Below are 26,436 nucleotides of genomic sequence, written 5' to 3' on the forward strand. Positions count from 1 at the left end.
GGTTTGATCCCTGGTCAGGGAACTAGATCCCACATGCCACGACTAAAGATCCTGCATGCCACAACTAAAGATCCCCCATGCCACAACAAAGATCCCAAGATCCAGTGTGCCACGACTAAGACCCGGCACAGCTACATAAATAAATATATATTTTTTAAAAAAAAAGCTCTATAGGTCACTAATACTGTGCGTGTGTGCACCCACTTCAATCTAGCTAGAATGTGGGTTTAAACTGTCTATTTAGAATGGAATGTTCCAAGTGGGTAAGTCTTCACAAATTCTGGTCATTTGGAGCATAAATGAGAAAGACATAATAAAAAAGATTTGATCTTTCCAACTCACTTGTTCAACTGGCCGTCAGAAACAATTCTTAGTTCTTAGGACTTCCCTGGTGGTGCAGTGGTTAAGAATCCGCTTGCCAACGCAGGGGACAAGGGTTTGATCCCTGGTCTGGGAAGATCCACATACCACGGAGCAACTAAGCCTGTGCGCCACAACTACTGAGCCCATGCACCGCAGCTACTGAAGCCCATGCATTCTAGGGCCCGGGTGCTGCAACTACTGAGCCCACGTGCTGCAACTACTGAAGCCCGAGTGCCTAGAGCCCGTGCTCTGCAACAAAGAGAAGCCACTGCAATGAGAAGCCCGCGCACCACAATGAAGAGTAGCTCCCGCTCACCACAACTAGAGAAAGCCCATACACAGCAACAAAGAGCCAAAGCAGCCAAAAAAAAAAAAAAAAAAGAAAGAAATAATTCTTAGTTCTTAATGAGAGGACCGATTCATGAAAGTCTCCACTTGGTCCTTATCAATCTCCTGGTTTCACTCCCCCCTTTTTTTGGGGGGGGGGGTGCCTCGCCAAATGGCATGCAGGATCTTAGTTCCCTGACCAGGAATCGAATCTGTGCCCCCTGCAGTGGAAGCGCAGAGTCTTAACCACTGGACCACCAGGGAAGTCCCTCTCTTTTTTATCCAACTAAGATTTCACAGTCCAACAATATAATCACTCCTTGAACTCAATTCAATGTTTCCCATGTCTCTCTCCTTCACACTCTCCTAGCAAAACTCCAGCTAACCTTCTCCAAGACTGCAACACAGCAGTGGAATCTTGAAGAAAATAACATATCCAGGCAGAATGGTTATTGTCATAAATTCACACTTAACAACTTCAACCAAGTTCGTGCACCTGACAAACAGTGAGGCCAAACAAACCAAAACACTGGAGTTTGGAGTGAAAAAAAATTTATTACAAGGACCAAGCAAGGAGGATGGGGCGGCTCATGCTCAAAAGGCCCTAACTCCCTGATGGTTTTCAGGGAAGAAGTTTTATAGACAAAATTTGCAGGGAGGGCTGCAGGGTGTGTGACCTTCCTCTGAGTGGTTGGTGATGAGGTAACAGGGTGTTGTTCCAGGAATCTCAATCATCAGCCTCTGGTTCCAACCAGTCTGGGGTCCACATGCTTATGCTTAGCCTGAAGTTACCACACTCCACCTGGGTGGGGGGCCTTAGTTCCTATAGAACTCAGAGGTATGTATGTATCAAATTGCTACGCACATCCTCTGAGGAAGAACCAGGACTCTGCCCATCATTGCACTGTGGCTTCTTTCTGCATTCCTACACTCCCCCAATTAGCAACTGTTTGAATCTGCCCTTTGGAACTCAGGGAAGGTCTAGCAGACTGAAAGCCTTTTTTCTACAAACAAGAAACAGGGACACGGAAAGGCCTCTGTGCCTGGGAGGGCCCCACAGGGTCCCGCCCAGTTTCAATATTGTTCTAAAAGTTCCCTGTAGTTGCTGCTTTATACTTTTTCCTCAGTTCTTAAACATCTCTCCCCTCCTCTCCATTTCCTCCCAACTCTTTTTTTTTTTTTAATTTATTTATTTATTTATTTTTGGCTGCATTGGGTCTTCGTTGCTGCGCACAGGCTTTCTCTAGTTGTGGAGAGCGGGGGCTACTCTTCGTTGCGGTGCGCGGGCTTCTCATTGCAGTGGCTTCTCTTGTTGCAGAGCACGGGCTCTAGGCGCGCGGGCTTCAGTAGTTGTGCCACGCGGGCTCAGTAGTTGTGGCACGTAGGCTTAGTTGCTCCATGGCATGTGGGATCTTCCTGGACCAGGGCTCGAACCCATGTCCCCTGTACTGGCAGGCAGATTCTTAACCACTGTGCCACCGGGGAAGTCCCCCTCCCAACTCTTTTAATTTGACACTTTCATTAAGAAAATGGAAGCCATCAGAGGAAACCTTCCTGTTCTTTCCAGTCAAATCTGTAACATTCCCCCAAACTGAACCAGTCATCTCCTTTTCCCCCCACTTTAAAATGAGTATCTGTGACTGACTATTAGAGTTTGCTCTCTGTATTATTTCTCTTTCACATAAAGATTTCCTTCCTTCCATAATTCTCTCTGTCCTGTATCATCAATCTTTCCTCTTCTACAAGACCATTCCCATTATCATGTAAAGATGTACCATTATCTCCCATATTTATATATTTTTAAAAGTATCCTATCATTCCCGGGGCTTCTCTGGTGGCACGGTGGCTAAGAATCCGCCTGCCAATGCAGGGGACGCAGGTTCAAGCCCTGGTCCCAGAAGATCCCATATGCCGCGGAGCAACTAAGCCCGTGCGCCACAACTACTGACCCTGTGCTCTAGAGCCCACGAGTCACAACTACTAAGCTCGCACACCTAGAGCCCATGCTCCGCAACAAGAGAAGGCACCGCAATGAGAAGCCCGCGCACCGCAATGAAGAGTAGCCCCCACTCGCTGCAACTAGAGAAAGCCCGCGTGCAGCAACGAAGACCCAACACAGCCAAAATAAATAAATAAATAAAAATAACAAAATTTTTTTTAAAAAGTATCTTATCATTCCCTACACAGCTATGCTCCACCTCCTCCCCATTTCTTAGTTACCCTTTACAGCCACACTTCTCAAAAGAGTAGCAGCTCTCACCATCTCTAATTCCTAATCTTCCATTCACTATTCAACCTGCTCCAAACTGGTCTGCCTCCACAAATTCACTGAAACTGTCCTTTAAACAGACTTAAACAGATGGCACTCTTAAAGGGATAAATAGAGTTTAAATGGAGAGACTATTTACAAAGGTGTGGGCAGGATTAAGGAGATCTCTCTCTCTCTCTCTCTCTCTCTCTGTATGTGTATGTGTATCTCAGGGACTAGCAATCAGGAGGCTATTAACTCCTCTAAACTCGTAGAAGGTACAAGAGTACAAACTCTCACATTTGCGAAGCCTGAGGTTACCAGAACCAGAAAAGGCACCATGCAGGTACAGGTAGAGAAATGCAACCTTTGCCTAAACTTCAGCCAGGCAGGAAGGAGGAAAGGGAATAAATATGCTATTTTTCCTTCTACTGTCCAATCTCCTGTCAATTGTACCTCTACTGGCTGAATGCAACCTGAAGTCAAGAAGGCAAAGAAGCCTGAGTCATGTAATCAACAGAGGTCAGCCTTCTGAGGCACAAAGCAGGGAAGAAAAGGGCAAAAATGAATCTGGAGGGACATACAGAGAATAACCAACACAGGATCACCAGTAATTTCCATTTTGGTAAATCAAATGAGCACTGACCTTCCCTCCTCTCTTGGTTTCCATGACATGACAAATCCTGGTTTCCCCCTACATAAAAGTCACTTTTCCTCCTTCACCAGACAGCTATATTTGGAGTTCCTCCAAGCTGAGGACCAGATAGTTGATCTCACCCTTTCCTCATGGCTCTCAATCCCATCTATATAATGACAATTTCCAGCAGTGCCTCTCCTTAAACTCCAGCTTTCCATATCCCAACATTATCACATTATCATTTAGGTGTCTCTTGAAAATTTAGAGGTCCAAAACAATGATTCTCACCCTCTTTAAAAAAAAAAAAAAAAAAAAAAGGGCTTCCCTGGTGGTGCAGTCGTTGAGAATCTGCCTGCCAATGCAGGGGACACGGGTTTGAGCCCTGATCTGGGAGGATCCCGCATGCCGCGGAGCGGCTGGGCCCGTGGGCCACAGCTGCTGAGCCTGCGCGTCTGCAGCCTGTGCTCCTCAACAAGAGAGACCGCGACGGTGAGAGGCCCGCGTGCCGTGATGAAGAGTGGCCCCCGCTCGCCGTGACTGGAGAGAGCCCTCGCACAGAAACGAAGACCCAACACAGCCAAAAAAAATTAATTAATTAATTAAAAAAAAAAAAAGTTTCTGTGGTGTCTGTCCCGTGGAAAGCACAGACAAATACAACTCACATAGTGCTTAGCCAAAAAGATATAGATTAAAAAAAAAAAAAAATACGGAAATGTGGACAAAGATTTGGTTTCGCATATTCACTAAAGTTTTGTTTATAATAATTGGAAATTAACAATCTAAATATGAACACTATGGACACCGGTTGTATAAATGCTGTATCCATTATTGGAATATTCTTCAGCTCTTTTAAACTGTTTTAAAGTAATTGTAATGATATTAAAATGTATGTTAATAAAAGGTTCAAAATTATGTATACAGTAAAATATGCAATGAGAAAAATTAAAAACAAAAAATGTTAACATCATTAAAAATAATAATTCGGGGCCAACATCATAGAAACTAGCATTACATTTCACAAGTGTCTGGGTTTTATTGTAAGAACACAAGTGATACCCCTCACTAACTAGGTCTACTGGAGGGGGAAAAAGAGACCAAAAGAATAAGAACATTCATTAAAGGAACACACCATTAGTATTATATTATTTCAGATACGAACAGCCAACTCAGCAAATGAAGTCAAAGTCCTTCAGGGTATGCTAACAAATCTATAACAAGAAAAACTCACAAAATTCAATGCAGTGCAAATATATACCAATCATGTTTAATTTGAACTGGGGAAAATAATTAGATAATTTAGTGATTTTCCACAGGACTGAGCTCAGCTCTTTTACAAAGCAACAAAAGAAGAAGGGAAAGGCACAGCAAGAAGTCAAGCCAGCAATCTGATTTCCCAGGAAATTAGCTCTTTCTTGGCAAAGTACCGGCCTCATATTCTAAAGAAGCAGAACTCTACAAATAGAGATGAGACACAAAATTCAAATACTCTGTAAAAGATGTATACTTTTCCCTTTGCTTGTAAGACCTCCAAAAGAGAATAATTAATGCCTCTTAAAACATAGGAAAAAAGTTAAAAGCCCAATTTAGAGTTAAATGTTCTATAAATAATGTTTCTTTCAAAATGCTAAGTAATCTCACAAGTTGTAAAATAACTGTATTTTTATTATTTTTTAAATGAAAGGAAAATACCATGCTATTTCTAACCTTCAACTAGGATTACATGGAAAAGGAAACTTTGATATTATTGATATTAATTCTGGATTTTAAATTTACCAAGGTTAACAAAAATACTTATAATTTCTCTATAATGTTTTCAATCGTCACTACAAAACATTTCCTTCAATCTCCAACTTAAAAAAAAAAGCCTTAGTATTTGATCTTCCTTCAGAAAAAGACTATCTGTTAATAATCCAAAAGAAGAGTCTTCTTAAGATAAAAAGGTAATAGGATAGGTGAGTTAAAGAAGGAAAAGGGGGGAGGGGTAGTAAAAGGGGTCATAATAGAAGCTTTTCTTCTTTTAAGTCACATGTTTAAAAATCTGACCCTGATTTCCATTAAACGGTCCAGCACTGAAGCTTCTGCAGAACTATGGGACATGGTTGCCCAGGAGGCAGAAAAACGGCAACTGAACTTCATTTAGTATTCAAGTATAAAGTAATGTAAAGATGAAATTAGAAAACCATATATTTAAATCAGTGGGTTCATTTATAACCCATTCTTGCAACTCTAAACTGCTTCCCGCAGCACCATGACCCCAACTGCCACACTAGACCAAAAGGCCAACAAAATGCTACTTCAAAGAATCAGTAACAAAGCAGAAAATTTTATTAAACTTTTCTAACAAGCCAATAAACAAAAAGTAATGGTCTCAACAAATGGTGCTAAGACAACTGGAAAACCATATGTAAAAGAATTACGCTGGGCCCCATCTCCATACCATACACAAAAATTAACTCAAAATAGATCAAAGAACTAAACATAAGAACTAAAATTTGTATAAACTCTTAGAAGAAAACATAGGCATAAATATTCATGACCTTGGATTAGGCGATTGTTTCTTAGATATTATACCAAAAGCACAAACATAGCGCTATAACAAAATGAAAAAGTTTTATGCTTCAAAAAAAGTTTTGTGCATCAAGAATGTGAAAATAGGGGCTTCCCTGATGGCGCAGTGGTTAAGAATCCGCCTGCCAGTGCAGGGGACACAGGTTCGAACCCTGGTCCAGGAAGATCCCACATGCCGCAGAGCAACTAAGTCCGTGCGCTGCAACTACTGAGCCTGTGCTCTAGAGCCTGCGAGCCACAACTACAGAGCCCGTGTGCCTCAACTACTGAAGCCCGCACACCTAGAGCCCGTGCTCCGCAACAAGAGAAGCCACCGCAATGAGAAGCCCACACACAGCAACAAAGAGTAGCCCCAGCTTGCCGCAACTAGAGAAAGCCTGCATGCAGCAACGAAGACCCAACACAGCCAAAGATTAATTAATTAATTAATTTAAGAAAAGAAAGGAAGAAAGTGAAAATACAAGCCACATACTGGGAGAAAATATTTGCAAATCATACATCTGACAAGGGACTTGTATCCAGAACATATAAAGGTTTTTCACACTCATAACTCAATAATAAAAGATGACCCCATTTTTAAATGAAGACCCAACACAGCCAAAAATAAATTAATTAATTTAAAAATAAATAAAGTCAATTCCAGTTTTTCTAACTGCCACATTGCTTATAATCACAGTATCTGGGATATTAGCCCTTCCTAGAAAGAGAAGTCTAATATTGTTATAATTACTAATAAAAAAAATTAACATCATCATGTGTTGAGTGCCCACTATAAGCAAGGTACTATATAAAATGCTTTTCATTTAATTCTCAGCTTAGTTAAGAAGGATAAGCTCTATTTTATAGATGACAAAACTGAGGCTACAAGAGATTTAATAAACTGCCCAATTAGTCAATTAGTAAATGACAGATCCAGGATTCAAAAACATGGTCATACAATGATAAAACTTGGATTTTTCTTCCATTCTATCATTCTTTCTCAGAACACAAATGATGTTTTTTTCAATTTCATAATATGCTAGTTACAAATATACTTCTGTGATCATCAGGCTATTCTATGATTCCGTGACATTCTAGGTTGAAAAAAAAGTTTATCTTGATGAAATAATACTGGGAGCTAAAATTCCTGATAACAAAGTCAGCTATATTAAAAATAACTGGGCTTCCCTGGTGGCGCAGTGGTTAAGAATCTGCCTGCCAATGCAGGGGACACGGGTTCAAGCCCTGGTCTGGGAAGATCCCACATGCAGCGGAGCGACTGGGCCCGTGAGTCACAATTACTGAGCCTGCGCGTCTGAAGCCTGTGCTCCGCAACAAGAGAGGCCGCGATAATGAGAGGCCCGAGCACGGCGATGAAGAGTGGCCCCCGCTTGCCGCAACTAGAGAAAGCCCTCGCACAGAAACGAAGACCCAACACAGCCATAAATAAATAAGTAAATAAATAAACCCAAAGTTAAAAAAAAAAAACTAAGTAAATAAACCCTTATAAATTATGCAAAGCAGTACCACATGACACAATTGAAAGGTACCCATGGAGTACTTGTGCACAGCTGACCAGGACAAAAGCATCACTTTTACTTTTCTAAGGTCAAAGGTAGTCAATCTTAAAGATATAAATTTTGCTTTTTCTGTGTTCCCGACTTCCCTGACTTTGCCTTTATTCAGGAGCCAAGCAGTGTTCTACGGCTTTAAATCCCTCTTCCTCCCTAACTAAACTGGAAAAAAACTGGATAATAATCATTTTCCTAATTAACTATATCCACCTTAATATAAACAAGTTACCACAATTAATATTTTGCTATCTAATCAGAGAACTCAAGACTTTGATCCTGAGGTAAGGTATCAGCAAGCAAGTAGGGAGAAACAGAGTTTCGGTAGAGAAAGGGAAGTCACTGAACATTAATTATTAAGCAGCCCCTTGGTTAATCCATTTAAGATGACTGGGAGTCTCTTCCTACTGCCTAATCCCAGACTCCATTAGAAAGGACAACTGGGAAGACCTGGCCTAGTTACAATTGTTGGGCACCTATTCCCAAGAACTGGAGAAGCAGAGACAAGTGTCCAGCCTTCTAAATCCACATGGTCCTGCAAAGGCTCCCATCCTAGGACTAGCAATTCTCAGTGTATTCATTTGTATTCTGACATGCTTTCCTGAGTGGAACACAACAAAGAAAGAGTTCTAACAAGCAGAGCGAAAAATATGTCCGTGCGAGAATGTTGCAAATAGGATCATCCTCCTTTACATATGTCACTCCAGGAAAACTGCCAAGAAAGGCTCACTCCTCTAGACATACTTCCTGCAGATCCTCCGACTCCTCCTTAAACATATCAGTATTCTCCTCATTCTCCCTTAGTCTCAAACCTTTTGCCCCAAGATTTCCAAGTGCATATTTTATATTCTCAAAAATATATGGCAATATGATAATGACATCCTATTTATCAGTACCTGTGTCTCATATTTGAACAAACATCCTAAAGCCTTATATAGAATTTCCATCTTTAACAATGAGATTTCCAATACGTTATATTACTGAATATAAATTTTCTTTGCAAATAAATTTTTCTTTATTTTCAAAAAATTGTATTTCTTTGCAAATAAAGGATTTATCATAATGTCAAGATAAAAAATAAGATAGCAAAAAAATTTTTTTTTAATTGAAAGAGTACAATTGTTTCCTTTCTCCCTAGCCCCACCAAGGAAACATATATCAGAGTTCAGAAACTGGCAGAACTCAAGATCCATTCCATAGAAATCAAAATTTATTAAACACAATAGATGTATTTTGGCAAGTCCAAAATAAAACGTAGCTTTCCAAGTACTCTATTAAAAGACTTTTTTTAAGGTAATAAGTTTACCAAGGGACGTTTTCTGATAAAAGGAATTCTCCCAGCAAACTAAAAACCAGACATTGGGGTTTTGTACTTTCACAGAACTAGATTTTCAGGCAGCACATTTCCATTAGGATTTATTGTATGAGTAGTTGAAGAGAAAGAAGCAGAGAAAGCAGATCAGAAGCGATTTGTAATAGACAAAACTTTATTGAAATAGAAAATAAACTTAATTAACTAGTGTTAATTGAACTTCCACTTTTAAAAACCATTTACCTGAATAATCTTTGAAACTGGAAAATGAGCCTCACTAAATTGTACCATCAGAAGCAGTTTCTCTGGGATTTAAAAACCACCATTTTTTCAACTACAGATTAACAAATCTCACTGTAAAAACGGTTGAGCAATCAGAGCTATTCCTAGATAAGTATGATTAAATTATGGGTGAATAATAAGTCAACTGAATAAAGTCCATTCATTAAAAAGCAAGTAAGTAATCAAACTAGTTAATGTCCACAATTATGAAGAATGAATTTTATATTTTTCCCACACTCGATTACTAAGATTTTACATTCTTCCATCAGTTAGTAAAGAACAATGATCTGTACAAAAGTGCCCATCAACTGTACAATGACTTAACAACCATTTTGGTGGTAGGGATATTTCATTTAACTCAAAGCAAGGAATTCAAAAGCTTTCATCCTTGGAACCTTTGTCACAAAAAATTAGTAAATTTGTTTTATGAAAAGACTGCTTACGTTTTTCAACTCAAAAATGAAATAATTACATGTTTTATAGTCTTCCAAACAAAAATTAAAATTTTAATAAAATATAATAAAAACATGAAATAGAACTAAAAATTATTTTTGAGAGAGAAAAAAATCTAAAAATCCTGATGCAAAGCTACTCCAAAAGTTTCTTCACAATTTCATAAAACATTAATGAAAGGGTTATAAATCCCCTAGATTAAAGATTTTAAAGAGAGCTGTAAGAATCTCTTTCAATTTTCAATACTGTTTTCTCTGTCCTTATGTCCATTAAAACAAACATAAATCAACTCTTTCTAAATATAAACCATCTAGTCTTACAGAAGAAAAATCAAACGAAGAACAGCACAAAACATACATATATATTCTTAATATAGATTAAAATAAGTATATAGATTACATTTGGGTCCCTCAAACAAGTTAAATTTACAACTCTATGCCACATCCAGATCATTCTCAAGGGAGAAAACCATCAAAACAAAAGCTCCTGCTTAATAAACTGTTTACTTTGTAGTTAAAACTCTATCCCAGGTGCATCTGAGCATTATTACTATGTCTCCTCTCTTCAAAAACCTAGAAATCTAAAATACACAAGTATATCTGGTTCCCTTAAAAATGCTTTTATATTACATATTTTGTATTAAGGCCATGAAAACTTTAGAATTCCTTTACTCTCTAAAAAGGAAACACCCTTTTGCTTTTCTCTTTTGAAATGTGTCTTATTTGGTTTTTGCTTACTTTCTATACATGAACTGTTCTCAAACCAGTCTATTTGTGTTGGTTGTTTACTGTCAACACGTCTGTGTATACTTAGGTTTTTTACAGACAGTGCTTTACAGTACACTGGTAAAAAAGAAAAGGTAAACAAGAGGGCATGAGTGAAACAAAAGTGGACCACATCTGAGAAACACCACTCAATTTCACCTCTCTACCTCAAATTCCCTTTAGTCCTCATGCTAAAGATTCTCAGTATTTAAAAAGAAGCACAACACAATGTATGATAAGGCAAACACAGGAGAAACCAAATCAGAAACTGAAGAAATTTAATAGAATGTATCAACACCTGAGAAAATTACCACAAAAAGAAAAATAAATAAACAATAAACCCAGTCCCTGGATGTCCCTACTGAAGGGCTGCTTTTGCTGCAGTGCATGGCTCAAAACAGTTTTACAAACTCCTTTTAATGTAAGAAATACATTTTACATTGTGACCTAGTATACACATGTATGAGCAAAATTTCCCAAAACAATATTTTTCCTTGCCACGTACAATGGTAGTCAGTTCTGTTCTATTCTATTTTATTTTTATTCTATTTTATTTTTAATCAATTTAACCCACTAAATTGATTTTATAAGTTACTAATAAATCATGATCCACAGTTTGAAAAACACAGGCTTAAAATAGGGCATCCCTTATACAGTATTAAGATCTTTTCTTTGCAATTTGCTTCTACCTGTCTCTAGCAGGGTAGACAAGTATTTTAAGGTTGCTACATTACTACTGTTTTCAATATAGCAAGTGGTTCCCCTGACCAACAGAAGCCATCACCTGAGATAAATGCAAACTCTCAGGCCCCATCCCAGACCTACTGAATCAGAAACTCTGGGTGGAGCCAGCAGTCTACATTTTAGCAAGCCGTCCAGGTGATTCTGGTTCAAGTTAAAGTTTGAGAACAACACATTAAAGAATTCAGGACTTTCTTTATCCTCTACACATTTAATAATCCAGTACAGTGCTTACTTTGTGCCAGTCACTATTCTAAAAGTTCCACAGATATTAACTCATGTGAAAATACAACCCTAAGAAGTAGGAAGTATTGTTATCCCTATTACACAGATGAAACTTCCACACAGAGAGAGGTTAAGCTGTCAAAGCTAAGTGGTAGAACTAGAATTCAAATTTATTTCTAATTTGGCGAAAGTTAAGCCTGTCCTCTTCATGCCTCTCTTCTTTCTGATTAAGTCCCCGGTCCCACTCCTTTAGTTCAGCTATCCCCTTTTCCCCTTTCAAATTCCCCATCTTGTCAATGTCCTTATTTTCTAACATTATTGCTCGCGTCCTAAAACAAATTTCTTTTCTAAAGCATTGGAATGTAAGTCACAACCTTACTTTTAGAACCCTTTCTCTGGTCCTAGATGGCATCTTAGTATTATGAAGCTGAAGGTTCTTCTATTTCTAAAGTCCTTAGAACCGATTAAGGGCCCCATGTTAATTTCTCATATCTACTGTTCCGGCCAGTTTCCACAAGACCACTAGTCTCTTCCTGAGCAACTTTCTCGCTCCCTCCTACTACGCCCTACCTCCCACTCCCTTCCTACAAGGAAACAACTTCTCCCGCCCACCCCCGTGTCATTTTGCTTGACTTATCTCCAACTGAGAGAACTTCCATTCCTCAGCTAAACCCCTCACCACAGTCTCAAACCCAAGCTACCCCTCCAGGACTTTTTTCAAAACCCTGGTTTCCCGGGGACCCTCAGACCCAGGAGTTCCCAGGCCAGTCTTGGATTTCCCATCCCAGACCAGCGGTGGGGGGCAGGGCGCTCCCGTTCCTCCCCAAGCTGTTCAAGGTCTCCACGGGTCCGACACTCCAAAGCCCCGCAAGAACCCCAAGAGCGCTCCTCTCTCGGATGGCCGCCTTTCTCAGGAGGATCCCCAGGTGCCTCCCTGCCTTTCCTCAACGCCCTCGCTGGGACCCCGGCCGCCCTCGGCCTCCCTTCTCCCTCGGACCCGGGCCACTCCCAGTCTCCCGGCCCCCCAGCTTTCTCCTCTCGGGCCGCTCCCGGGCTCCCGGGTTCCCCTTCCTCCTCGCACCCAAGCTGTCCTGGGTATTCCCGAGTCACCCCGCCCGCGGACCAGGTCGTAACCGGTCACCCCGTTCTCTGGGACCCCAGACACCCCCGTCTCCCCAAGGACCTACCCCTCACACACCGGACGCCGGGCAGTGCCCCAGACCCGCGCAGCTAAGCGTCCCAAAGGACCTCCCGGCCTGACCCGCTTGGGTCCGGCCCCAGCCTACCTTGCCACCACGAACTCCGCCGCCAGGAGCCGGGCGGCTCTCCCACCAGCCCAGTCAGTGCGAACTCGCCGCCGCCCCCGCCCTGGCCCCGACCGGGGCCCGACCCGGCCCGCAGTCCAGGCCCCCTTCCGCTGGCTTCCGCCTCGGGAGCGCCGAGCTGGAGTTTCCGCCCCGCGACTGCCCCCAGACCTCAGGTCAGCGTAACCGGTACTCACCTGCCGCTGCCCCCGGCCAACTCCAGTGCCACTGCCTCTACCTCGGGCGCCAGTAGCCACCTAGCGCCACCACCTCCCCCATGACAACAGGCCCACCCCGCTTCACACTTCCTATCTCTCCATTGGGTAGTGGGGCGGCAGCTCTCTGCTCTTATTGGTTTAGTTTACCCGTCCGTCAAAGCTTTCTTACCACCCCTTTTCCTGACCCGGTATTACCCCCCCTCCCGGACTTGGAGCGTCCTAGACCAAGCTTTAGTTGTAATTGGCTGATGGTTGGGCAGTTCAAAGTTCTGATAGGCTGCCGAAAGTGTCTGTTAAGTCAACTGGGAAATGATGTGACCGCCATGGTTGGTTCGAGCTGGGGCACAGTTTGGTTGCGCAGTAGAAAGCAAGGAAGGGGCAGACGCTCACGTCCGAGGGGAAGGGTTAACTCTTTGTGGTAGAGTTGACTCTGGAAACTCGTCCCTTTCTCCAACTTCCTCCCTATAAGGAGAAGCTTATCACTGCTAGCTTACCCAGAGGGTAGTACTTACAAAACAGCAACATCAGAGGTTGTGTTTAAAAATCATTTACAACCCCTTGAGAGAAAAGCAGTATACAGATTAAAATTTCCCCTTCTTGAGGTCCTAAGATGCCCAATTTCCTTGACGTTCTTTCCAGAAGGCTCCATGCTAAGGGGCAAAGCACAACCGTTTATTTTGCAGAGGTCAGTCCACTTTGGTTGCAGTTAATAAATTGAAGTGGCGCGTTGAGGGTTCTCCAGCTTCCAGACTCACCCCTGGCTGGCTCCTGCGAAGTGACCAGGCAACCAACAGCAAGTTTGGACTAAGTGGGCCATATTTTACCCTTGTGATGCTCTGGACAAGAGAATTCGGCTCCCGCAACTTGATTTTTATGCTCAGCAGTTCTTAAATAGCCCTACTAGTTGTGTGTCAGATACTTAAAAACTTGCCTTTTTCTCTAAACCTCTCCTCTTCCTAAGCAGTCTAAATTAGGACCATTGAATGACTGCAGTTCCTTTCTCATATTGGCACAATGCACAAGAATAAATGATTGCATTTTTACTCATTTGGGTACAAATCACAGTAGACACTTTTGAGAAATTTGGTGTTGCTATAAAAACTCTTGTGCTCCTAGAAATATATCCATCATTAGTTTTTTGCGTTTCTTTTTCATTTCCACCCCTTTTCCTGCTCCTAAATAGCAAAATGCTGGCCTAATTATTCTTTCAATTTCTAAATCAGATTTAAATGTACCTTCCTCACAACTCCACCTATCATACACAAACCCGTGGGTCATGAAACATACACTCAGGAATGGACTGGGACAGGTCAAGGGTACTTCCCTCTTAAGCATCCCTTTAATGGTTGGGGACTTTCTGTGGCACCAAGAATCTGGACTTTGCCCCTTTCTTAGTCCCACTAACTCTTTGTTCCATATCTCTTCTATTTACCCTCCTATTCTGTTCCAGCAAGGTACAAGGAGTTTAAAACTGCATGGTTCATTATCCAAAAAAAAATTGTCTATTTTCTAACATATATTTTTAGTCAGGTTTAAATAAACTACATACCTCTATCACCAAACTAAGCGGAAATTATTCCTCCAGTAACTCTACATAACAATAAGGTGTCTTTTCCCAGTTATTTTCCGGAACTTTCCTCCCCTTCTCTCATCCTCACCTTCCAATTTAGAAATAACCTCCCCTTCAATTCAATGACTCATAAAAAGCCTGTAAAAGGAAAGTGGAAAAGCCAAAATAACTTCAGAGATGTCTGAATCATTCAATTGAAGGAAAGATCAGACATTGACCATGATAAGATAGAATCCAAGACATAAGGCAAGCCTGAACTAACATCCCATAACAAAAGAAGTAACATGTAAATGTGAAGACGCTCCAATGAGAAGAAGGAGGTAGCAGTACGTCCTTTACCCAGCTTTTTAATATATTACCAGCAGCTTTCTTCTCTCTAGTCTTGGCAGTGTGTCCTACCTACCAATTTTAGAGCAAGTTAGAAGGCAACTAATGTCCTGGCAGATAGGAAACAATAACGTCATAGGAGGACATGGCCATTATTATGGTACTTTGGGTAGTAATGGCTCTTGCACAGGCGTAGTGACTATGTGCCATAGAGAACATAGAATTAGGCCAGCCTCACTAAGAGGACTTGTCATCCAAGTTCAGGAACTGAACAGAATTACTATCACAAAACTAGGAAAATTGCCATCAAGGTCAGCTATTCCTTCTATTTCATTTTATTTGTTTATTTATTTTATTTTTTGGCCACACCACACGGCATGTGGGATCTTAGTTCCCTGACCAGGGATGGAACCTGTGCCCCCTGCAGTAGAAGAGCAGAGTCTTTTTTTTTTTTTTTAATGTTTTATTTATTGCTGTAATACAAGTGCCTAGAACAAGTGCCTGGCATAGAGAAGATGCCATTAGTGGCTTTGGGGATTTCTGTTTCCTCCTTTTCTTGGGGACTTAAGGAGTGGGCGAGGGGTGCATAGTCCCTGGTGCCGTCTGCTCACACTGACACCCACAGCGATGGCAGTCACTTGGACTGGGCTTTGAACATCAGCCAAGCAGGGTGCTGCAGAGGTGTCCCTAGATCCCAGCTGTATGACTCCTTCAGGTCTGGAGGGCCCCTCTGTGACTTCCCTGCTTCTCTTGGGGGACACAGAAATCATTTGGTTGCTCCCATGCATGAGAGGGTACAGCAACTCTTCAAGGCTGTCCATCTGCCCAGGTGCTTGCTGAGACTCTCCTTACTGGGCTCTTTTTTTTTTTTTTTTTTTAACATCTTTTTGGAGTATAATTGCTTTACAATGGTGTGTTAGTTTCTGCTTTATAACAAAGTGAATCAACTATACTTATACATATAACCCCATATCTCCTCCCTCTTGTGTCTCCCTCCCACCCTCCCTATCCCACCCCTCTAGGTGGTCACAAAGCACCGAGCTGATCTCCCTGTGCTATGCGGCTGCTTTCCACTAGCTATCTGTTTTACATTTGGTAGTGTGTATATGTCCATGCCACTCTCCCACTTCGTCCCAACTTACCCTTCCCCCTCCCCATGTCCTCAAGTCCATTCTCTATGTCTGAGTCTTTATTCCTGTCCTGCCCCTAGGTTCTTCAGAACCTTTTTTTTTTTTTAGATTCCATATGTATGTGTTAGCATACAGTATTTGTTTTTCTCTTTCTGACTTACTTCACTCTGTATGACAGACTCTAGGCCCATCCACCTCACTACAAATAACTCAATTTCATTTCTCTTTATGGCTGAGTAATATTCCATTGTATGTATGTGCCACATCTGGAAGAGCAGAGTCTTAACCACTGGACCGCCAGGGAAGTCCCCCTCCTATTTCATACACTAAAAGAAAAAAAAGCATTTATAAATATTTTTGCTCATACATACATATATACTCCTACCCTCCCATTCCTTGTGAAAATCAGTTAAGAAGAAAAATGGGGACTTCCTTGGTGGTGCAGTGGTTAAGAGTCCACCTGCCAATGCAGGGGACACAGGTTCCAACCCTGGTCTGGGAAGATCCCACATGCCGCGAAGCAACTAAACCCGTGCACCACAACTACTGAGCCTGCGCTCTAGAGCCCGTGAGCCACAACTGCTGAGCCCACGTGCCACAACTACTGAAGGCTGCATGCCTAGAGCCTGTGCTCTGCAACAAGAGAAGCCACTGCCATGAGAAGCCCATGCACCACAATGAAGAGTAGCCCCCGCTCGCCACAACTAGAGAGAGCCCATGCGCAGCAGTGACGACCCAACACAGCCAAAAATAAATAAATTTTAAAAAAGAAAAGAAAAATGTAATATAAACATGTACAACGCAGTAAGAAGAGAGAAAACCTTAAAGAAGGAAGGTTTTAAGGAACATTCTTTGATCCAACAGAAGGCTATTGTGTTATTGAAGCCCATGCAGTACTGGAAAAGTTAATGCTTGAACCCTACGTTTTACTTTTGTTTTGATTTTGTGTGCACAAAGTAACCTTGTAACATAATTACTTCATCCAGCTTCTCTTTTCTTTCCTGTGTTATGTGCTTCTACATCACTCTCAAGGCCCCCTCTTAAAAAGCAAGAGCACTGGGGTCAGGGAGTCTGCAGCTTTGTGTCGCGTGGCTGGCAGATGGTATCTGTGCAAAACCACTTGAGCAAGACCAGGATGACAGGTATATTACAGGCAAAAATAACCTTTATAAATCCTGATTAAGTGGAAAATGATGGACTCAGAGTGATGCCCCAATATCTGAGTGGTATGGTTTGCCTTGGGGTCTAGTGTATGCTGGTGCTTTTTGCTCTCTTTTCTTTGCTACTCCTCTCTTTTCATCATATCACTTTTCAAGGGAGCACAATCTAAGTCTCTTTTCATTTCTATTTTAGTCCAGGAGTCAATCTCACTATGGAAAAGCTCCTTTTGGGGGTTTTTGTTTGTTTGTTTTAGGATTTTTTCCTCCCTGGTTTCTACACACAATTCCAAATGGATTCGAGAAACAGACAACTGGTGGAGAAGAAAATCACTCAGGTAAGCAGACAAGGGCCAGAGCTGCCTGCTGCTAGCAGTTAGGGGCAAAGTCATGATATTTGATAAGCGATGGTTCCCTGAGTTTGGGACCCCTGAGGGTGGAGGTTGACAGGGATGAAGGCATCGGAGAGAAGGGAGGAAAGACAGAGAAAGAGAGACAGAGACAGAGGAAATGAGAACTGAGAGAGAGAGAGAAAGAGAAAGAAAAAGAGAGAGAGGGCCCATAGAGAAGAGGGTAATGAAATCGAGAAAGAGTCAAGAGGCCACAATCAGAGTGCTGAGCCAGCTTAGAGTCCTACCCCCACCTCCGCAGCTATGGACTTTACACCAGGTTGCACAACTGCACCAACCAAGCGCAGCCTCTGCCACTGGTTGAAAGGAGAATGGGGCCAGAAGGCTACCCTATGGGATCATTGTTCTCCTGCCACCTGGAAATCCCCAGGTGCTGCTTCTGCACCAGGGCAAAGCTGACAAGGAAGGATAGATTCCTGCAGCCAGCCATCGAGTGCATCTTCATTTGATTTCATAAAGGTGACCACTGGCATGAAGCTCTGGATAAACAAAGGGAAATTTTCTGGAAGAAGATGTTTTTGCCATCCCAAACTGGGGAGCTTCCAACAAAGGGACGTGCCAAGCTGGTTTCCATGCTGGAACAAAGCACTGTGGTTTCAAAGTTCAAGGCTCTGTTCCATGGAGGGAAGAAGAAAAAAAAAAAAAAAAAAAGTCAGTGGAAGAGGGTGTTCCCTCAGGCAGAACCATTTGCTTTCCAATTCTAGAGCTCATGTGATTTTTAAATAGCACACCATACCTTCTCATTACTCAATGCATGAATTTTCATCCTCAAGAAAAGTGTGTGTACCCCTCTACCCACCTTGCATAGCATAGGTAAGATGGCTTGAGTGCTTGTAAAATGGATGGGCTGCAGCTCTTAGCTCTGCCATTGTGCTATTGAATGGAACCCCTGGTTACTATCACCAGATCTATGGGTGGACCAGCCATTCTTCTGCAGCAGGGAGTGGGCCTCTCAAAGCACTTTTAAACTTTTGTCCATCCCAGTTTTACACACACACAAAGAGTTTCCTGGAAACATGGCTACACTCCAAGGATTTCAGAGAGTAGAATACCTTCTAGAGCTCCAGTTTTCTAATCACTTGGAATCTCATAAGAAAGTAGACTTGAACTCAGACTCTTGAACCTAAATGTGTTCAGATCCTGGCTCTGCCATTCGTAGCTGTGTGACTTTGGGAAAGTTGATTCATCTACCTAAACTTCAGTTCCTTCATCCACAAAATGGGATATGTATTAGTTATCTCTTGCTGCACAACAAATTACGCAAAAACTTAGTAGCTTAAAACAGTAATTATTATCTCTGTTTCTGTGGTTCAGAAATCCTGATGCAGCTTAACTGGGTCCTCTGGCTCTGGGGGTCTCACAAGGCTGCAGTCATCTCAAGGCTCAATTGGGGGACTTCCCTTGTGGTCCAGTGGTTAAGACTCCATGCTCTGAATGCAGGGGGCCCGGGTTCAATCCCTGGTCAGGGAACTAGATCCCTCATGCCGCAACTAAAGATCCTGCACGTCACAACGAAGATCCCCCACGTGGCAACGAAGATCCTGCGTGCTGCAACTAAGACCTGGCACAGCCAAAGATATAAATTAATTTTTTTTAAAAAAAGGCTCAATTAGGATGAATCTGCATCCTAGCTCAGTCATATCATTGTTGGCAGGGTTCCTTAGCTCACAGGCTTTAGGCTAAGGCCTTAGATCCTCATGAGCTATTAGCTCAGGACTTCCCTCAGTGCCTTGCCTTGTGGATCTCTCCATAGAGCACCTCAAAACATGGCAGCTTACTTCATCAGAGCAAGCCAGCAAGAGGGCAAGAGAGAGGGCCAGTAAGAGTGAGACTGCTAAAAAGACGCAAGTCATAGTCTTTTGTAATCTAATCACAGAAGTGACATCCCAAAATTCTTGCCACATTCTGTTAGTTAAAAGCAAGTCATTAGGTCCAGCCCACACTCAAGGAAAGGGGATTACACAAGGATGTAAATACCAGAAGAGGGATCATTGGAGTCACTTTAGAAGCAGACTACCTTAGTATAATAATAATAATAATAATAATAATAATAATACCTACTTGTAGGTTTTGTTTAAACATTAAGGGAGAGAATATGTTCAACTCAGGGCCTGGCATATATTATGTACCTGGTGTATACAATAACTATTATTACTATTAACGTTATTATTGAGTATATAATGATTGGTTTTCTCTCCCTTCTAGCTACTAGGAGGAAACTTTTATGAGCAATAAATGAGATAATCTACATAATTCAGGAAGGACCTGATGCATAGTAAGCACTCAGTAAACATTAATTATTATTAACGTTATATGAGTGTATGCTATCTGGTTGCCCCTCCAAGCTACTGGAAAGATATGCTATGATTACAGTAACTTCCAGAATGGTCTAATTTTCAAATGTTTTGCCTCATTTATCCATGTGTACCCTATACTTGCCAGAACACAATTCTAGATTTGGGGCTCATAAAATATGACCAACAAAACCATGATCCAGTCTAATTTCCTGCCTGCGCTATACTAAGAAAGGCATGCTCAAAACAAGCAAGATGGGCTAAGTATGGCAGCACCTTCCAGTATGCAGAAATCTGAGCCTGGATCCATTAAAGTTCCAGAGAGAGGGGAGTGTGCCCAGAATGAGCAAGGACTTGGCTGTGTGACTTTTGTCCCTTTCAAAAGAAGCTGGTCACTGTGTAGTCTGCTGTCAGTCGTTAACTGAGGATGAGAGAAAGGGGGATTCTACCCAGGCTCCATGGATGGAGTAGGGGCACCCAAGAGGCGGATTGCACACCTGGATTGGGAGAAGTCAGAATCAAGAGACTGAAGAAAGAGAAATTTTGCAATTAGAAAGTTGGAAGAAGAGAGTCCAGTTTGCAACATGAACGAAAGATCACTACAAGGTTAGAGTGACCCAGCAGGGCTGCGTTGAGTGGCTTCCTTGTAAGGGAGGAGGATATTGAGGGCTGGCTGGTGGCCAGAGAAAATGAGGAACTATAATCAAGGAAACCCCATTATTTTGGCTTTGAGTCATTTCTCAGGGCTCACCCATGATTATTATATGAGAAAAATGGCAGGGAAATACCCCTAAAATATAAATGATCTTTAAACCGAAAACATTATAGAACAAAGGTCCAAGTGCATAGCTCACCTCATCTGATCTTTTCAGGCCAGGAGTATCTACTCAAATATTCTCTCCCTCCCTCCCTCCCTCCCTCTCTTTATATTTGTACATGTTCTTTCCTTTTGTCTGTGTTCCAGGCAGAAGAAGAAACTATCCTCACAAGGAAGTACCCTAGGATCTTTTCAACTGGAGCTGTTTCCTGATCCAGAGTCACCGTCTCCAACAGTTTCTTCCATGGTGCTAGACCATTAGAGCTCAATAAATACTCACAGGTAATAACAGTTACACCTCTGCCTCCAAATCAAGTCACCTGTGCAGCTGTGATTTAAACAGGCCCCTTGATTTTCTGAGATGCACCAGCTCTGGTCCCTTCTCCTCTGGGCATGTTCCCAGGTGTTTCCAGATTTGTGCACAGAAAGGCTCAAAGCAGAAGCTGCTGGGAAAGTTCTGTGAGGTTAAAGGAGAGGTGTATAGCAACATCAAGTTCCTCTTCCTGTCACTCTTGTCTCTTCTTCTTCTAACTCTGTGTTTCCTCTGTGTTTGAGAAAGGGGAGAATTATAAATAAGGCTCAGTACCGCTCTGCAGCCAGAGAAGATCTCTGTCTGCTTTTTTGCAGGATGGCCAATTATAGAAGGGAAAGAAGGGCTGAGGAGATGAGGACTTGCCCCCAGGAAGTCTGCCTACACAATAGGGATGGTGTGTTTATTTATTCAGCCTTTTCCTACAGGCAGCCAGAGCAATAGCCATTTCATTTTGCCCTCAGGAAGTGTATTTAGTGGTAGGCTTTCTTTCTTTTCCTGTTAGTTTCCTGCAAAAGGACATCAGTGTCTTCTCAGAGCAGCAGCTGATAAGAAGCATATTGTTGCTCAAGTGAAGGCAGACAAACATATTTCCTGAGGCAGACCCAGCTCATCCCAAGGGCACGGAGAACTGAGCCTGGGTGTGGAAATAGAAGAACCTGATTTTCACACCTATTTCCCTCGTGCCATCTTCCTCCCTGAAATAGTCTCTCTAATGGGATACAATAATTACATCTTCCACTTGTGTAGAATTTCACACTTTCCCAAGGTATTGTCACACTGTACAGAAGCAGACTCCGAGGCACTGTATTTGAAGGAGCCTGGGAGTTACTTTGGAGGGTTGATATAAGGAGGCAGCTTTGGGTTTAACTCTATGTTCTGGGGAAATTATACCAATAGTATAGGTTTACCCTAAGTTAGATTCCATTTACTAGCTGCTACTCATCCTACAGATCCCACCTTCAAAGTCACTACTCCAGTGGAGCCTGCTAATACCTCCTCTCCCAGCCACCACTGGGTTGGATGCCCCTCTTATACACACTGCACTTCTGTGTGGAATACACACATCCCATGTGTAAACTTGCATAGTGCCTATCTCTCCTGCAGCATTGTGATACCAGGAAACTCATCCATCCTGCTCACAGCTCCTAGCACGAGGCCTGACCCAAAGTAGCTCACTAAATGTTTAGTGAATGAATGAGTCAGGAGTTGTCTCTAGGAGCAGCCTTCCCACTCTACACCATCATTTATTTTGGGGTGGTGCTATGAGAGTTATAAAAAAAGGCATGTGCTAATTATCATATAATGATCACTAGTGGTTACAGTAATTAGTAGGTAAAAGCACAGTGGGGGGATATGACTAAATAAAGCCTTCTACCAGTGTGTACAGGGCCTTCCCTGCATTATGAATTTGAAATCTCATTGCCTGTCTCTGTTGGACTCCCAAAGAGAGACAGGGTCATTCCTTCAGTTGCCAACAGTGGGGAGAGGGAGAACTCAGTTTCCTCTGACTCAGTGAAACTGTTCTGGTCTGAAAATTAAATTAAAATGCTGGGCTGGTGGTGGCCCTCTGCTACTTCCCTCTCAGGCTCTGGGATGGATTTCCCCATCAAGGGTCTGCACTGAGTCATTCCTGCTCCAGATAAAAAACAAAAAAATTCAACTCCCTCAGGATGAGTGATGCAAGTAAAAACTCATCCTGCTAATCCTCCCGTTGGGGGTCATTGTTCATGGTCTCGGCCTCCTCCTTGGGAACAAGAGGATAAACTGAGAGAAAAGACAAAACTTTTCCTTCCCATTCCTTCCTACCTCAAAAGCTCTTGGTCTGTGGTTTCCTCTTCTTCTGCAGAGGGGAAGTGAGGATGGAAATAGAGAAGCAGGAAGGACACACCACAGGACACAGCACTCTGATGGCCCTGAGATTGTGGGGGAGTTGTGAATTGGGATGAAGGATGACAAGACATGAAGAATCCCTAGAGAACCTTCAACAGTTCTCACATTCCAAACAACCAAGGCACAGCCCACTTGCCAGGACACAGGGAACCAGAAATGCAGTCAGTGGGAAGTGATGACAGCAAAGAAGCAGGCAGATCTGACACACAGGCCCTATGAAGAACTATGCCCCATGGGAGCACAGATTGCTGCAGATTGAGTAGTAAAGAGAGGGAGTGAGTGTTGAGTGTGAGGTCTTGGATCAGGAGGCCCACACTCTATTTCCTGCTCAGCCATCAGTTGATGGAAGGACCCCACGCAAAAGATGATTGTCAGAGATGTGGCTTAATCAGCTACCCAAGGAATGGGCAGATGTTTGTGAAATGCTTTGAAATCTCTAGATGAAAAGAAATGCCAGGAAAAGTTATTATTATTTTGATTGTTGATTCATAGAGGACCCGGAGCATCTTTGAGCCCCTGTATTGGAATCAGAGGCCACAGTATTTTCATCTTGGGTGGACCAGTCCCTGGAGATCTGTTTTCTAATAACCTCAGTTGAGAACATGTTCATTGCCGAGGTCTGTAAGGAATACAACCAAAAATCCCCATCATTGGAGTATTACAAATTTCCAACCAAGCACCAGTAAGTTTTCTGTGCAACAGATCCTGGCCAGGCCTAATTTGTGTGGAGGGATGTGTAGGCTGTGACCTGGTAACACTTCTCCCTCTCTCTCTCTCTCTCCTAAGCCCTCTCTCTCCTCTCCTCTTTTTTACGTGTGTAAGGCTACTTAGAAACTTTGACTTATCAAAGGATATTTGGAGACTCCAAAATGATCACCCCAACTGTGGCTCTCCATCTCCCACCACTTAGCCCTTTTTTTTTTTAAGGAAGTGGTTAAACCAGACCCTTTTTCATTCTATTTGACAGGTATGTGACCCTGGTATTCTACTTCTCTATTCACTCCCTTGTATACTTTGCTATAAATGCTCCTGCCCCACTACCTCTTCTGGTCTCTGTTCCACAAGCCAACCAGATTGTCATTCCAAAGTAATATGTTAGTGATTGAATTCTTAAGTGAAAGTATATTCCCCTTCCTGGTGTCTCCAAAGCTAACAGGCTGACTAGATTCATAACAGGACTTTAACCTGAGCCTGCAACAAGTACTTACCTGTCCTGAATGACCTAAGCAGTAACAATCCCAGGTCACAATCATCACAGGAACAGATATTATTTTTCTGCTATTGCACAAAGTGGACAAAGGTTGTCTAACTGATGCGGAATGGATCACTTAATAAAGCCAGAGCTGCTTGTAAACCAAGAAAAATCTCAAGAATGGGCATGTGACTGCTAGGCATGCTTTAGGGGGAGAGCTGAGCTAACTCTATAGTATCACAAACAGCATGGGTAAGATCAACATGAACTCTGCTCTCAAATCCCCAAATCCTAGGATTATAACATCATTGACAAACTTCCAGTAGAGTTAAGATGAGAACTGGTAAAAAAAAAGAATACTTTAAGGTGTAGGTAATAAATGCATGGAACTCTTCATCCAGGGAGGGAATATAGTCAGAATACAGAAATGATTAGAGCAAATTTATGAATTACAGAGCCATACATGAATGAACCAGTCATTTTTCAACCCCAGTCCTACTGCAGAGTCCCAGATCCCTTTCCTAGTTCCAGGCGTTCCACTTCATTAGGTTGGAGTAGGGTCCAGGGATCTGTACTTTATTTTTGCAAAGCTCCACCAAGTGATTCTGATTCATAACCAGGTTTAAGAACCACTACTTGAATAACCTTTCGTCCAAGGTAAGGGAATATTAAATGGACTATAGGTCTGTCTCAACCTGGTAATCCTTATGGTCCTAACTGTCAAACTGCTTGGTTAGTGAATGACAACTCAGAGACATAACAGCTGGTATCTTTGTGATACGGAACAAACTCCAGAGTAGCCATTAGACTCTGGATCCACTGATCAAATGTAATAATATAATAATTCTCTGGCCCCTGGCTCATTTAGAACCTTCTGCAAGATCTGTGAGACTTTCCCACCTCAGGGATGAATCAACTGGAGCTTTTTAGAACAACCTTTGGAAGGAAATATTCAAATCTGCTTACCAGAATACAGTGCAGACTTCTTTAAACATTTCCCTTGTGACTCTTCATGTGCAGTGCTTAGAATACTAGGCATTCACTCATTCAGTAAATATCCATTGACTAAAAATTAGACACGTACTCTATGCTAATAGTTTGCTGCTGAGGGTGTAAATAAGCAAATAAGACAGTGGTAAAACAGATGTGGTCCCTAGCTTCATAAATAACTAATAGGCTCTCAAATTCTTTTTATTTTTTTATAATGGCTGGGTACAGTGGAACAGCCATCCCAGGAAATTCTATAAGGGCCATTCTACCCTCTTAGGGACATAGCATTTGAGTTCTAGATATAGCTCGCCTGAGGCCAAGAACAACTGTAAAATGAGATGCCCCCCCTTTTTTTTTCCAAATGTACCTACAAGTAAAGGATAAAATGAGCTTCCAGAAGATAAGAACTATACTTTGTTCACCTTTGGATCCACAATTCCATGTATAGTACCTTGTGCATAGTAAGGTTCAGTGTTTTTGAATGAGTGAATGAATGAATGAAGCTTGAATCTAAGTTCTGCTGCTTACTGTGCATCCTGTACAAGTCACAGAATCTTTCTGACCCTCTGCTTCCTCATGATAGAGGCAATAACTACCTTACCTACCTGTCATACGATTAGAAATCACATGGGCACTAGCACTGTAGCTGGCATAAGGCAAGCAGGTACTCAACAAATGGTTGTGGGGATGGTACATGGCTGTTACTGTGAGAACAGGTAAACAGAAGCTTCCAGGAACCAACTTGTATGGTCAGACTGACACCTGGTGGTGCAATCTTAGAACCTATGCCAAAAGTATAGTCAATTGCTGGATTGAAATTTAAGTTAGGGAGTAACTAGGAACTATAAGACGGGCTTTACCCAAGTAACAATTTTTTTTTTTTACACAAGTAATATTATTTAATCCTCACCAGTGATTTTCAATCCTGACCGTATATTAGAATAATCTACAGAGTTTATATAATCTACTGCTATCTGGATCTCACCCTCAGAGATTCTGACTTAATTTGTAGAACAGGCTGCCACATTTTTTTTTTTTTAAAGAAATTCACGTTCTTTTATTTATTTATTTATGACTGTGTTGGGTCTTCGTTTCTCTGCGAGGGCTTTCTCTAATTGTGGCAAGTGGGGACCACTCTTCATCGCGGTGCGCGGGCCTCTCACCATCGCGGCCTCTCTTGTTGCGGAGCACAGGCTCCAGACACGCAGGCTCAGTAGTTGTGGCTCACGGGCCCAGTTGCTCCGTGGCATGTGGGATCTTCCCAGACCAGGGCTCGAACCCGTGTCCCCTGCATTGGCAGGCAGATTCTCAACCACTGCGCCACCAGGGAAGCCCCACATTTTTTTTTTTAATT

The 26,436-nt window shown here is 42.3% G+C and overlaps 1 protein-coding gene across 11 annotated transcripts in view; it reads right to left on the reverse strand.

Moving 5' to 3' along the window:
• The window catches only part of NUMB (NUMB endocytic adaptor protein), a 178,835-nt gene extending 165,752 nt beyond the window's left edge, over window positions 1-13,083 (reverse strand). For 4 of the 11 annotated variants that reach the window (XM_007184417.3, XM_057544233.1, XM_057544228.1 and 1 more), the window contains exon 1: window positions 12,757-12,887. The gene's annotated coding sequence lies outside the window, so the exon portion shown is untranslated. Of the gene's footprint in view, window positions 1-12,756; window positions 12,890-12,971 lie in introns of those variants that run through there. The other 7 variants (XM_057544234.1, XM_057544232.1, XM_057544231.1 and 4 more) reach the window with 4 other exon arrangements.
• Between the last annotated feature and the right edge of the window lie 13,353 nt (window positions 13,084-26,436).

Source organism: Balaenoptera acutorostrata, chromosome 3, assembly GCF_949987535.1.
Source record: "Balaenoptera acutorostrata chromosome 3, mBalAcu1.1, whole genome shotgun sequence".
Classification (NCBI taxonomy): Eukaryota; Metazoa; Chordata; class Mammalia; order Artiodactyla; family Balaenopteridae; genus Balaenoptera; species Balaenoptera acutorostrata.